The sequence below is a fragment of the Mustela nigripes genome, chromosome 13 (assembly GCF_022355385.1).
Source record: "Mustela nigripes isolate SB6536 chromosome 13, MUSNIG.SB6536, whole genome shotgun sequence".
Lineage (NCBI taxonomy): Eukaryota > Metazoa > Chordata > Mammalia > Carnivora > Mustelidae > Mustela > Mustela nigripes.
This window is the reverse complement of record NC_081569.1, coordinates 48,434,962-48,447,951: the sequence shown is the minus strand read 5'-3', so window position 1 is coordinate 48,447,951 and position 12,990 is coordinate 48,434,962. Positions and strand designations below refer to the sequence as shown.

The following is a 12,990-nucleotide window of genomic DNA, read 5'->3' as shown; positions in this document are numbered from 1 at the left end:
CAGACTTGACCCTAGATCTCTGATTCACACCATGGGAATGCCAAATAAATGCCATTACATTCTTGGATTTCATCTAGAAAAGATGCAAGACGATGGAAAGAAATCAGTGAAAGAGATAGTCCTCAAATACAGAGCAAACCCCATCCTGGAGAGGAAATGACATTAATTTTGAGTCTGAGCACTTGACAGGTATTCATTATGGGATGATGTTAGCAAAAACTTTCAAAAATACTGAGGTTTGGTTATTCCACTTTTAAAGGGATTCAAAGTACACATTTATTACCTAAATAATAATTATCTAAACCCAAAGAGCCACATGTGAAATATGTAATAAAAATAACATTTAAATAAAACAAAACTTGGGTGCCTGGGTGGCTCAGTTGTTTGGGCCACTGCCTTCAGCTCAGGTCATGATCCCAGACTCCTGGGATCGAGTCCCGCACCGGGCTCCCAGCTCCATAGGGAGTCTGCTTCTCCTAACCTTCTCCCCTCTCATGCTCTCTCTTTCTCTCTCTCTCTGGCTCAAATAAATAAATAAAATCTTTAAATAAATAAAACTTAAAAAAAGGAACAAAAGCATCTCTGAAAAATGAAAGAGAAGATTCACAAACAAATAATCCTGACATTAACTTCCAAACAGATTATTTTTAATCTGTTGATTAAAATGAGCATAACAGATTATAGAATAATTTTGACTAAGCAAAATACTGCTCTGTTCAGTTTTCTTTCTTTCTTTTTTTTTTTTTAAAGATTTTATTTACTTGACAGACAGAGATCACAAGTAGGCAGAGAGGCAGGTAGAGAAAGAGAGAGGAGGAAGCAGGCCCCCCGTGGAGCAGAGAGCCTGATGCAGGGCTCAGTCCCAGGACCCTGGGATCCTGACCTGAGCTGAAGGCAGACGCTTTAACCCACTGAGCCACCCAGGTGTCCTGTTCAGTTTTCTTTATGGTATCTTTTTTCTTGGAAAAAGAAAAATCAAATGTAAGTACTTTATGGCTCTAGATATTGTTTTAAGAGAGAGTAAAAAGAGCCATATAGAAGATGGTAATGTATATGAAATTAAAATATGTAATACTTTTTCTTCTTAATTGTAATTATCACATACAACCCCATTGTGTTTGGACTTGATAAAATTTATAGTTAATTTCTGATTCTAAATATGACTTTAAGAATTTTTTTAAAGACCTTATTTATTTATCTGACAGAGAGACACAGAGAGAGAGGGAACACAAGCAGGGGGAGTGAGAGGGAGAAGCAGGCTTATCACAGAGCAGGATGCTCGACACAGGGCTCAATCCCAGGACCCTGGGATCATGATCTGATGAGCCAAAGGCAGATGCTTAACAATTGAGCCACCCAGGCACCCCAAGAATATTTTTTGACAATTCCAGTTGCTCTACCTTAGCAGAACTGAGCAGAAACTCAACAGAAGTTTCTCCCAAATGAAATTAAAAAAAAAAAAAAAAAAAAAAAGACTCAGTGACTCAAGAATAGTGATCTAATTTGGAATCACTGTTAATAGAATACAAATTACATGAAAATGTTTATTACAGCACTATAATCCATAATTTTGCTGAAATAAAGGCAAAAAAATTAATAGAATAAGCATGCAGTAATTTATAAATTATGTATGTTTTTATTTTATTACTCATCTAAACATCACTAATCCATCATAACATCCATTAATGGTTATGCAACAATCATTAAATTTAGTTGTCTTTGATATTTTGCTGACTTTGCTATACAATAATTAGAGATTTTCATATACTCTTCTGTGATTATGAAGGAATATTTGTCAAGGGAGAACAGAATCATTCTATATAACTGTTTGCTAGCTCCATATGTAACTTCTACACATTCTGTGGTTTTCATGGGTCTCTAAATTCAGACCCAGGGCATATTAGGAACAGACCTTATTTCTTTTTTTTTTTTTTTTTTTTTTTTTTTTTTAAAGATTTTTTTTATTTATCAGAGAGAGAGAGGGGGAGAGAGCGAGCACAGGCAGACAGAATGGCAGGCAGAGGCAGAGGGAGAAGCAGGCTCCCCGCCGAGCAAGGAGCCTGATGTGGGACTCGATCCCAGGACGCTGGGATCATGACCTGAGCCGAAGGCAGCCGCTTAACCAACTGAGCCACCCAGGCGTCCCAGGAACAGACCTTATTTCATTTGATCATCGTGAGAGGACTGCACGGGTCAAGACTGTCAATCCCATTTTACAGATAAGGAAACAAGCTCAATGGGAGAAGTTTCCAAGGCCATATTTAATAGCAGAACTGAGATGCAGCTGCCAGTCTGTTGGCTGCAAAAGCCCATCATGCTTCACTGCATCCACCCAAGTGAAACGAGGGATTGCTGTAATTGATGGAAATGCTAAGTGTTAGCAGAGTTCTCAGAAGGGAGAGATTGCTGGACTCAGAGTGATGGAGAATGAACCCGGAAGAATGGCTGGGGGCCTTCTGGCTTCGGAAGAATAATGGACCATTTTTGTCACGAAGATTTTTCTGACTAAAACAATTAAAATATTGGATGAACTCTGCATCATTCTCTGGATAAATGTATCAGCAAGATGGCAACAAGAGTGAAGAAGTCACAAAGCGCCCTAACAAAGGGCAACCAGGAGCACCCTGTGGGAAGATGCCTTCAGGAACAAATTTTCTGCTGCCAGGCTTTGCATATAAGAGATGAATCCCAGGCCCAGTCAAAGGCTGACCTTGTCATTAAGACTAGGACTCTAGGGGCACCTGGGTGGCTCAGTGGGTTAGGCCTCTGCGTTTGGCTCAGGTCATAATTTCAGGGTCCTGTGATCGAGCCCCACATCGGGCTCTCTGCTCAGGAGGGAGCCTGCTTCCCACCACCCCCTGCCTGCCTCTCTGCCTACTTGCGACGTCTGTCAAATAAATAAATAAAATCTTAAAAAAAAAAAAAAAGACTAGGACTCTAGAGATGAGAGAATATGAAATAAACCCCACCAGGCAGAAGGAGACAATAAGGAAAATTGTCCCTCTGAAACAATCCCTCCCCAGAAGCATCAACTAGATCTCATATGGGTTTCTGACTCAAATCCATACTGCCTGTATGGTCCAAGAAATCTCCAGTGGCAAAATTAAAGTGGTTACAATAAACAAAGGTCAAAGTTTTGTGGCTCCCTCAGGTAAGAAACAAAAGCAAATGCAAATCCTTTCTGGAAGGTTTCTGCTTTAACACACGCATGTGCACGCCTGCAAACAACACCAGACCCCAGAAACAGCAAAGAACCTTGAGGAACAGATGCTGAAATATCTATATATAGAGAGATATATATCTATATAAATACCTATTCCTCGATGCTGAAATATAAAAGTATGTTTGATATGTTTAAGTAAATAGCTTAAAAATATGAATGAAAACAGACTTAAAAGAACCCAATATAACTTGGAAGTTAAGAAACATTGAAATAAAAAGTCATTGAAGGGATAAAAAACAGACTCGATCTTGCTGAAGAGAAAATTAGTGAACTGAAAACAGATTCAAAGAAAGCCATTCAGAAAGATTAAGAGAAAGAGATTAATGAAAAAAAAAGGGCACCTGGGTAGCTCAGTCAATTAAGCATCTGCCTTCGGTTCAGGCCATGATCCTAGGGTCCTGGGATGGAGCCTCACATCTGGTTCCTTGTTCAGCAGGGATCCTGCTTCTCCCTCTCCTTCTACACCTCCCCCCACCCAGGTGTATGTTCCCTCTCTCTCTCATAACTGAATAAAATCTTCTGAAAAAAAGAAAAATCAAATTAGAGAACATTTCTCAGAAAGAGAAAAATACAACAGTTTTGTTGTGACATTTGAAGATAAAATGATAAGTTTTTAGGAGTTTTTGAAGTTGCCAGTCCTCAGATCCAAGAACTTAGATGTGGCAGGGATCAATTGGTGCTCACCAAATATTCCATCTGCATTCCTATGTTTCTCAGCCTTTTCTGCAATTAGGTTGGGGTCATGTGACTACTTCTACTTAATGTGACATCTAGGCCAGGTCAGTTCAAAGCAGGGTGTCTTCCTGTAGTAGATATCAGGATGCACTCAGCAGGGAACCCTTCCCTCCTTCAGAACTGAGCCACCCATCCCTCCATGGGAACTGCTTTTGGCCAAAGGCCACTACATTGCCCATGCTATACTACCTGCCCAGAGGCAGCACACACATCCACTGATGGTGGATATGAAGTCCTGGTCTCCCTTTCTCATTTGGGACTAGTGGAAGGACAAACCCCATTCTAGAACGTTCTGTGTGGTCAGCTGAGGCCTTGCCCTTCTTGCCTTGTACAATTTTTCATGTTAAAATGCTGAAGTAGCCACTATCTTACAAATATTGAGCATATTTCTTCCTTTTTAAAATTTATTTATTTGAGAGAGAAAGAGAGAGAGAGAGCACAAGCAGGGGGAGAGGAAGGGGGAGAGAGGGACAAGCAAACTCCCTGCTGAGCAAGAAGCCCAGTGACGTCAGGCTTGATCCCAGGACCCTGGGATCATGACCTGAGCTGAAAGTAGACACTTAAACCAGACTGAGCCACCCAAGAGCCCCTAGAGCATATTTCTAGATATTAACTATAAAAAAAGTAGAGGAGAAAATCAAATGTTAAAATGCAAAAAGAAATAAAGATGTAAAACTCAATCCAAAGAAAGCAAGAAAAGAAAGGAAAACTAAACAGAGAAAATAATGAATAGAAACTGTATAAAATGATCAAAATAGGGGTGCCTGGGTGGCACAGTGAGTTGGGTCTCTGCCTTTGGCTCGGGTCATGATCTCAGGGTCCTGGGATCGAGCCCTGTATCGGGCTCTTTGCTCGGCAGGGAGCATGCTCCCCCCACCCCCGCCTGCCTCTCTGCCTACTTGTGATCTGTCAAATAAATAAATAAAATCTTTTTAAAAAATGTAAATGTGTCAGTAATCTTTATAAATATAAACAGACTGAACTGTCCAGTTAAATGACGAATACTGTCAGACTAGATAAAACCCAACTCTGTGCCATTTATACGAGATACAGTTAAAATATAAGGTCAAGAAGGGGTTAAAAGTCAAAGGAAGGAAAGAAATAAACCAGACAAATAACAAAAACAATAAAGGTGGAGTTGCTATATGACAGATTCTAAGACAGAAAGCATTACTACATAGCAAGAGAATCACTACAAAATATTAAGAAATTTACAGCGCCAGGAAGGTATTACATAAATTTAGATACACCTAAAAAACACAGGCTCAAAGTATATAAAGCAAAAATTGACTTATGTGTAAGGAGAAATTCACAAAATCTGCCATCATGGCAGAAGATTTTAACATATCTCAAAGCTGGATAGATCAAACAATAAAATCAGTAATAACAGAAAAATTTTGGATCTTACAGGACATATACGCAATAGTGCCCCCAACAACAGAAGATTATACATTATTTCCAGACACGTTTAGAAGATTTGTGAAAATTGATTATGTACTAAACCATAAAGCTAGGCTGAACAGATTTCAAGGATGGGAATGATACAGAGGACACTCCCAGGTGCCAATCAATTAATTGAAATCAATAACAAACACTACAGACTTTGGGGAATTAAAAAAAATGCAAACACACTTTTAAGCAATTGTAAGTTACTTAAGAAATCAAAATGGAAATTAGAAATGAACTAAAAAAGCACATGTGGTCTGCAGTTAAAGCAGTACTTGAGGGAAACATATGTAACTCAGTTGCTTACATTAGAAGGCAGAGTGATTAACTACAAAGTTAGAGCAGAAACAGGAAAAGGAACCCAAAGCAGAAAGAAAGTAATACAAAATAACAGAAATTAGAGACATAAAATACAGAATAGAGAGGCTCCACTGAGCCACAAATCTACCTCTTTTCAAATATTTTTTTAAAAAAGACAAACTTGGGACGCCTGGGTGACTCAGTTGGTTAAGAGGCTGCCTTCAGCTCAGGTCATGATCCCAGCGTTCTGGGATCGAGTCCTACTTCTCTCTCTGTCTCTTTCTGCCACTCTGTCTGCATGTGCTTGCTCTCTCTCTCTCTCTCTCTCTCTCTCTGACAAATAAATAAATAAATAATCTTTAAAAAAAAAAAAAGACAAACTGGCAAGATTAATTGAGAAGGAAAAAAACAAAACCATATGATTATGTCAATAGACACAGAAAAAGCATTTCATGATAAGTAGACACTCAACAAAACAGTAATAAAACTTCTTCAACCCAGGGACACCTGGGTGGCTCAGTCTGTCCATTAAGCCTCAAACTCTTGGTTTTGGCTCAGAACATGATCTCAGTGTGTCAGGTCAACCCCCGTGTGCAGAACCCACCCCTTCCCGGTAGAGCCCTGCCTTGAGCCTCTCCTTGAGTCCTGTGATGGGCTCTGCACTCAGCGATCGGTCTGCTCTTTCCTTTTCCCTCTCCCTCCCCTTCTTCTCTTCTTCCCCTCTCCCCACTCTCTCTCAGTAAATAAATAAATAAAATCTTAAAAGAAAAAAAATTTTAAACTTCTTCAACCCAGTAAAGGCCACCTATGAGAAACTCACAGCTAATATACCTAGTGGTGGAAAATGGAATGCTTTCCCCCTAAGACAGGGAAAAAGATAAGGATGTCTGCTCTTGCCACTTTTGTGCCATATCATAGTGCAAGTTCCAGCTAGGTCTAAAGGTATCTAGATAGGAAAGCAAGATGCAAAACTATATTTGCAAGTAATATAATCTTAATAGGAAATCCTAAAGGATCCACTAAAAAACTATTAGAACAAATAAATAAGTTCAGCAAGGTTGCAGAACGTAGGATCAATATACAAAACTAAGTTTTATTTTTATACACTAGCAATGAACAATTTGAAAATGAATTTAAGGGAAAAATTCCATGTACAGCAGTATCAAAAACAATACAATGCTTAGGAATCAATATCACAAACTCTTTTAATGGTGTGAGACCTGGGTCCTGAAAACTACAAAATATCAGTGAAAGAAATTAAAAAAATAAATGCAAAAACATCCCATGTTCATGGATTGAAAGACTTAATATTGTTAAGATGGTAATGCTCTCCAAATTGATCAACAGACTCAATGCAATCCCTAAAATAAATCCCAGCTGCCTTTGTGTTTACTTGTCTTGCAGAAATTGACATGCTGATCCTTAAATTCATATGGAAATACAAGAGACCCTGACCAGCCAAAACAATCTGGAAAAGGAAAAACAAAGTTGAAAGATTCACATTCCTCAGGTCTTCTTACAAAGCTACACTAATGAAGACAGTTTGGCACTGGCATAAGAACAGATAAATCAACAGGACAGAAGTTACAGTCCAGAAGTAAACCCTCACATTCTCAACTGATTTTCAATAAAGGGGCCAACACAATTTATTGAAGAAGGAATAGTCTGGGTCACAGATCTGAGTGTAAGAGAAAAAACTCTTAAAAGAAGATCTGAGTATAAGAGAAAAAACTATTAAAAGAAAATATAGAACTAAATCTTCATGACCTCAAATTAGCCAAAGGATTCTTAGCTATGACACCAAAATCAAAAGCATGAAAATAACTTAAAAAAATAGATAATAGCAAAATTTAAAACTTTTGTGCTTCCAAGGATACTAACAGTAAAGTGAAAAGATGGTGCACAGAATAGGAGAAAATATTTGCAAATTATGTATCCAATAAGGGATTTATATCTAAAATATATAAAGAATACCTATAATTCAACAACAAAAAGACAAATGACTCAATTTAAAAGTGAGGAAAAGACTTGAACAGGTATTTCTCCAAAGAAAATATCCGAACAGTCAATAAACACATGAAAAGATGCTCAACCTCACTAATCATTAGGGAAATGCAAATCAAAAGTACATCCTACACAGTAGGATGGCTACTGTCAAAAAAACCCAAACAAATAAAACCAGAAAACATGCATTGACAAGGATGTTGAGAAACTGGAACCTTAGGGAACTGCTGGTGGGAACGTTAAATGGTGCCCTCGCTGTGGCAAACAGTATGGTGGTTCCTCAAAAAATTACAAATAGAATTACCAAATGATCCAGCAATTCCTCTTCAGGGTATATACCCAAAAGAACTGAAAGCAAGATCTCAAAGGAGTATTTGTACACCCATGTTCATAGCAGCATTATCCACAAGAGCCAGAACATAGAAGTAATACAGTATCTATTGATAAGGGAATGAATAAGCAAAATCCGGTAGATACATATAAAAATACCATCCAGCCTCAAAAACGAAGGAAATTCTGACATGTACAACATGGATGAATCTTCAGGAAATTATGCTAAGTGAAATTAATAAGCTAGTCACAAAATGACAAACACAGTATGATTCCATTTATAGAAGTTACTAGAATAGTCAAAATTATAAAGACAGAAAGTAGAATGATGATTTTCAGAAGCCAGAAGGGAGGGGGAAACAGGGAGTTATTGTTTAATGGGTACAGAGTTTCAGTTTTACAAGATAAAAAAGAATTATGGAGATTTATGGTGGTGCTTGTTTACACAACAATGTGAATATATTTAATACCATCGGTAAGATGGTAAATTTTATGTTAAATGTATTTTATGACAATAAAAAAATAGTTAAGCATAGAGTTACCACATGATCTAACATACCACTCCTAAGCATGTACTTAGGAGAACTGAAAACACATTCATACAAAAACGGATACTTAAATGTTCATAGCACCATTATTTGTAATAGTCAAAAAATGGAAACTCAAGGGTCCATCAACTAATGAATGAATAAACAAAGAGCAAAGCATCCATACAATGGAATATTAGGCAGCCACAAAAACAAATGAAATACTAATACAGGGTACAGCATGGATGAACTTGAAAACATTGATGTTTGGTGAAAGAAGGCATTCACGAAAGGCCACTTATTACACGATCCAGTATATGAAATACTGAGAAGAGGCAAATCCATAGAGACAGAAAGTAAATCAGTGGTTGCCATGGCAAGTAGGAAACAACCACTAATGGGTACAGAGTTTTCTTTCTAGGGTAATGAAACTGTTCTAAAATTGACCATGGTAAGAGTTTGTGGAACAGACTTTGTGTCGGTCACCATACTAAAACCCCCCAGGCTCTGTACTTTTAAAAGATGAATTTTATGTTATGTGAATTATATCTCAACAAAGCTGCTGTAAAAAAATTCTTTTCACAAAGACAATTCAGCTGCAAGACGAGTTGTTCCGTCCCCCACACGACAGGCTGCCATTCATGTAGATTAGCAGGTAACGGTGTTCCCCTGGGGCGGGTGGCGACGGGGTGGCCCTGTGGGACAATCATGCAGGTACATTCTACCCACACACTCAGGAACATATTCTAATATTATACAGTTTTTCATAGTATAAAAGCTCTCGAACTCATTGTGGCTGGCAAAATCCTAATCCAAATCCAGGCAAGGGCAGTATCCGGAGGAAACATTACACATCAACTCATCAGGTTTAAGGCTCCTTGGGGCGCCTGGGTGTTCAGCAGTTTAAAGCCTCTGCCTTCGGCTCAGCTCATGATCCCAGAGTCCTGGGATCAAGCCCTGCACTGGGCTCTCTGCTCAGCAGGGAACCTGCTTCCCTTCCTCTCTCTCCGCCTGCCTCTCTGCCTAATTGTGATCTCTCTGTCAAATAAATAAATAAAATCTTAAAAAAAAAAAGATTTAAGACTCCTTAACAGGAGCACCTGAGTGGCTTAGTCAGTTAAGCATTTAACTTTGGCTCAGGTCATGATCTCCGGGTCCTGGGAGCCAGCCCCGAGTCAGGCTCCCTGCTAAGTGGGGAGCCTGCTTCTCCCTCTCCTTCTACCCCTGCCCCTGCTTCGTGTGCATGCTCTCTCTCTCTCTAGTTAAAAATAGAAAGAAAAAAAAAACTTAAGGTTTCTAAACAGGTGATGCCTGGGTGGCTCAGTCGGTTAAGCATCTGTCTCCAGCTCAGGTCATGATTCCAGGGTCCTGGGATCGAGCCCCGCATCAGGCTCCTTGCTTAGCACGGAACCTGCTTCTCCCTCTGCCTCACACTCCACTTACACTCTCTCTCTTTCCCTCTCTATCTCTCTGACAAGTAAATAAAATCTTAAAAAAAAAGAAAGTGTTCCTAAACAACTGATTCCAGCATTAGGTTAAAAAGATATTACACCATGACCAAGTTTTACTTAAATGCAACGTTGACTTAACATTAGTAAATCAGTTGGTGTAATTCACCACACTAATATCTTAAATAAATCATATATGACCATCTCAAAAGATGGACTGATGGGGGGAAAAAAAGATTCTGTAAAATTCATTCTTAAAGAGAAAAAATCCTAGAAAACAAGGAGTAGAAAGGAATATCCTTAAATTGATAAAGGTTATTTACATACGTATATACACAGAAGCTACATTATTTTAAACGATGAACTGCTCAAAGCATTCCTTTTTATTAAAATCAAGAACAATATAAAAATACCTGCAATCGTACTTCTTCACGTTTTTTTTAAAAAGATCTTATTTATTGGAGAGAGAGAGGAGATGTGAGCAAGAGTATGAGCTGGGGGTTAGGGCAGTGAGAGAGGGACAGACAACTCCCTGCTTAGCAGAGAGCTCGACCGACACGGGGCTCGTTCCCAGGACCCCAAGATCATGGACCTGAGCCAAGGGCACATGTTTAATTGACTGAGCCACCCAGGGGACCCATTCTTACTGTATTTTAATAAGCTCCGATGATTCTGATGGTGGTGATCCAAGTACCCCCTTTGAGAAACCTCGGGCTGGAGAAACCCTTTGCCTGTTGAGTTGGTTCCTGGTTCCCCAGTGCCCAAACCCACCTACCCAACAACACACCATCTGGCTATGCTTCCTTTCTTTCATAATAGTCCCGCTGTTCTATTTCATTTTTCTTGGAGCTTCACAACAGTCGCGTGAGACTAAATTAATAGATATTATCTCCATTTCACAGATCAGGAAATTGAGGCTCAGAGAGGGTGGGGAAGTGGTCCAGTCCACAGAGCTCATTAACATACCAAACGAGAGGCTACTCAGGGCCTCTGTATGAAGATCTGATGATGGTAATGGCAGCCAACATTACTGACTGGTCCCCAAGTGCCGGGCTCTTCACATGGGCCATCTCATTACCATAACCCCAGGAAGCAGATAGTTCCGTTCCATCCCCCCATTTTACAGGTGCAGAAACTGAGGTCAGAAGATTAAGTATCTTGCCCAAGGTCACTCCACAGACTGGGTATGAGAACCCAAAGAGCCCACCAAAAGTAAGCTTAGCATTTGTAGGAGGTCTATTCTAAATATTCATGCAAATTATGTATGCATTTTTCTCCTCAATATACTGGCACCTGTTTTAGCAACAAACATTTCTGTCCCCCTCCCCCAGCAAATCCTCAAGTAAAAGTACCCTCCAGGAAGACAGAACCCCTGTTTGCTCCATGAACCTTGAGCATGGGGCCCCAAAGCCCAGGAGTGGATTTAAGTACCCAAGGAAGGTTTCAAAGCAAAGAGTGGATGTGAGGTTCAGTGTTGGTTCTCTGCCTCTGACTACCACCATTTTACTGAAAAGGATACTGTCACCTCCATTGTCTATGGAAAACTGGACAGAAGAGACAAGTGCTTTAGCACTCTGGGGTTTTCTGGTCCTCGTCTTCAGGATCTCCATGCTTCAGAAGCCCACAAAGTACTCACTGAGGCCTTCACTTCCCCCTTCACCTTCTTCCTGGGAACCTGCTCTGAATGTGACCTTGCCCAAAACACCCAGACAGACATCTCAGCAGCACCCATAACCCCACCCCCGAAAGTCCCCACACTGCCCCGTGCTTCCCTTTCTCCAGGCCTTTGCCCACACCAGTCCTTCCACCTACTTGGCTTGGCCCACATCCCACAAGCTACCCACCCTCAACCCATCTTCAAGATCTCTTCTGTCACGGGGCCATCCCTGGGCCCTTTCTCCCCCATGATGGAAGTGGCCGATCCCTCCTCTGGATCTTTGAGGACACACCCTAACCCACTTTGCAACAGAGGCACACATCCACATTTTAAAAATGCTTAGGGGCAGTATTTGTATGGATGATTCTGAGTCTGGCATGGAATGACACCTTGCACACAGCAGGCTGTCAAGAAAACTTTCATGAGTGGATGAATCCAAGAATTCACCCCATGCTCCCACTAATCACAGCCATTTGTGGTCTGTGGGTAGAACCCAGAAGAGAATCCCATTAGGCGGAGACACGGCCCTGGGAGCCCGCAGGAGGTGTCCTGCAAGGCCAGCCTCATGTTTAATTTGTCTGTCCCCTGCCACATCCCTCGTCTCTTCCCACCAGACAGCTCTGCCTCACGTTCTATCAACCCCCAGTGCCACCCAGCTGCAGCCACCCAGCCTCACAGGCACTCTGCCCATGCCTCGTCTCCATCCCGGGGGCTGAGGGTGTCCGGGTCTTAGGCCTCTGAGGAAAGTTGGAAGTGCTTGACAGTCTGCAGCGTGAAAGGTCTCCCTTCAGTCTGGGACATCCTCCAGCTGAAACTTCCCACCCTGACATTAACACTGGTTCATCTTCAGTCCAAAAGGAAGGGAATGTGACCTGGCACCAAGGGTGTATATGAAATGTCTTCTCCGCCAGGGAAGGGGGTGGGCCCACCAGCCTTGGCTCCCGGCCGTGTGGCCCCACCTCAGGCCAATTACAAATGCAGATTGTCAAGGCATCCCAGGAGCCTCAGAGAGGCCGCATGTGAGCTCCCAGGCCCAGAAGTCCACGATAGGGCCAGGGCTGAGGCCCACGGGACCACCCTCCCGTTCGCCCCAAGGCACACTGTGCCAGAGCCTCCTGCAAGTGGTAAGGACAAGGCAAAATCACACACCCGAGGCAACTTGGCCCCTGCCTGCTTTGAGGCATCCAAGGGAGGGACCCAAAGGAAACTTCTACCCAGCCGGATGCCCCTGGCTACTTGTCTTCAGCTCGAATGAGGAATCTCCATAAAGGCTTTGTTTGGGATAAAACAGAGTTGTCACAGGGGGAGGGGTGTCTTGGG

General features: G+C 41.2%; 1 protein-coding gene across 4 annotated transcripts in view; it reads right to left on the bottom strand.

Annotated features, from left to right (window-relative positions):
* LOC131999567 (membrane progestin receptor gamma) overlaps window positions 1-12,990 on the bottom strand; it is a 75,203-nt gene that overhangs the window by 29,540 nt on the left and 32,673 nt on the right. The gene's annotated exons all lie outside the window — the stretch shown is intronic.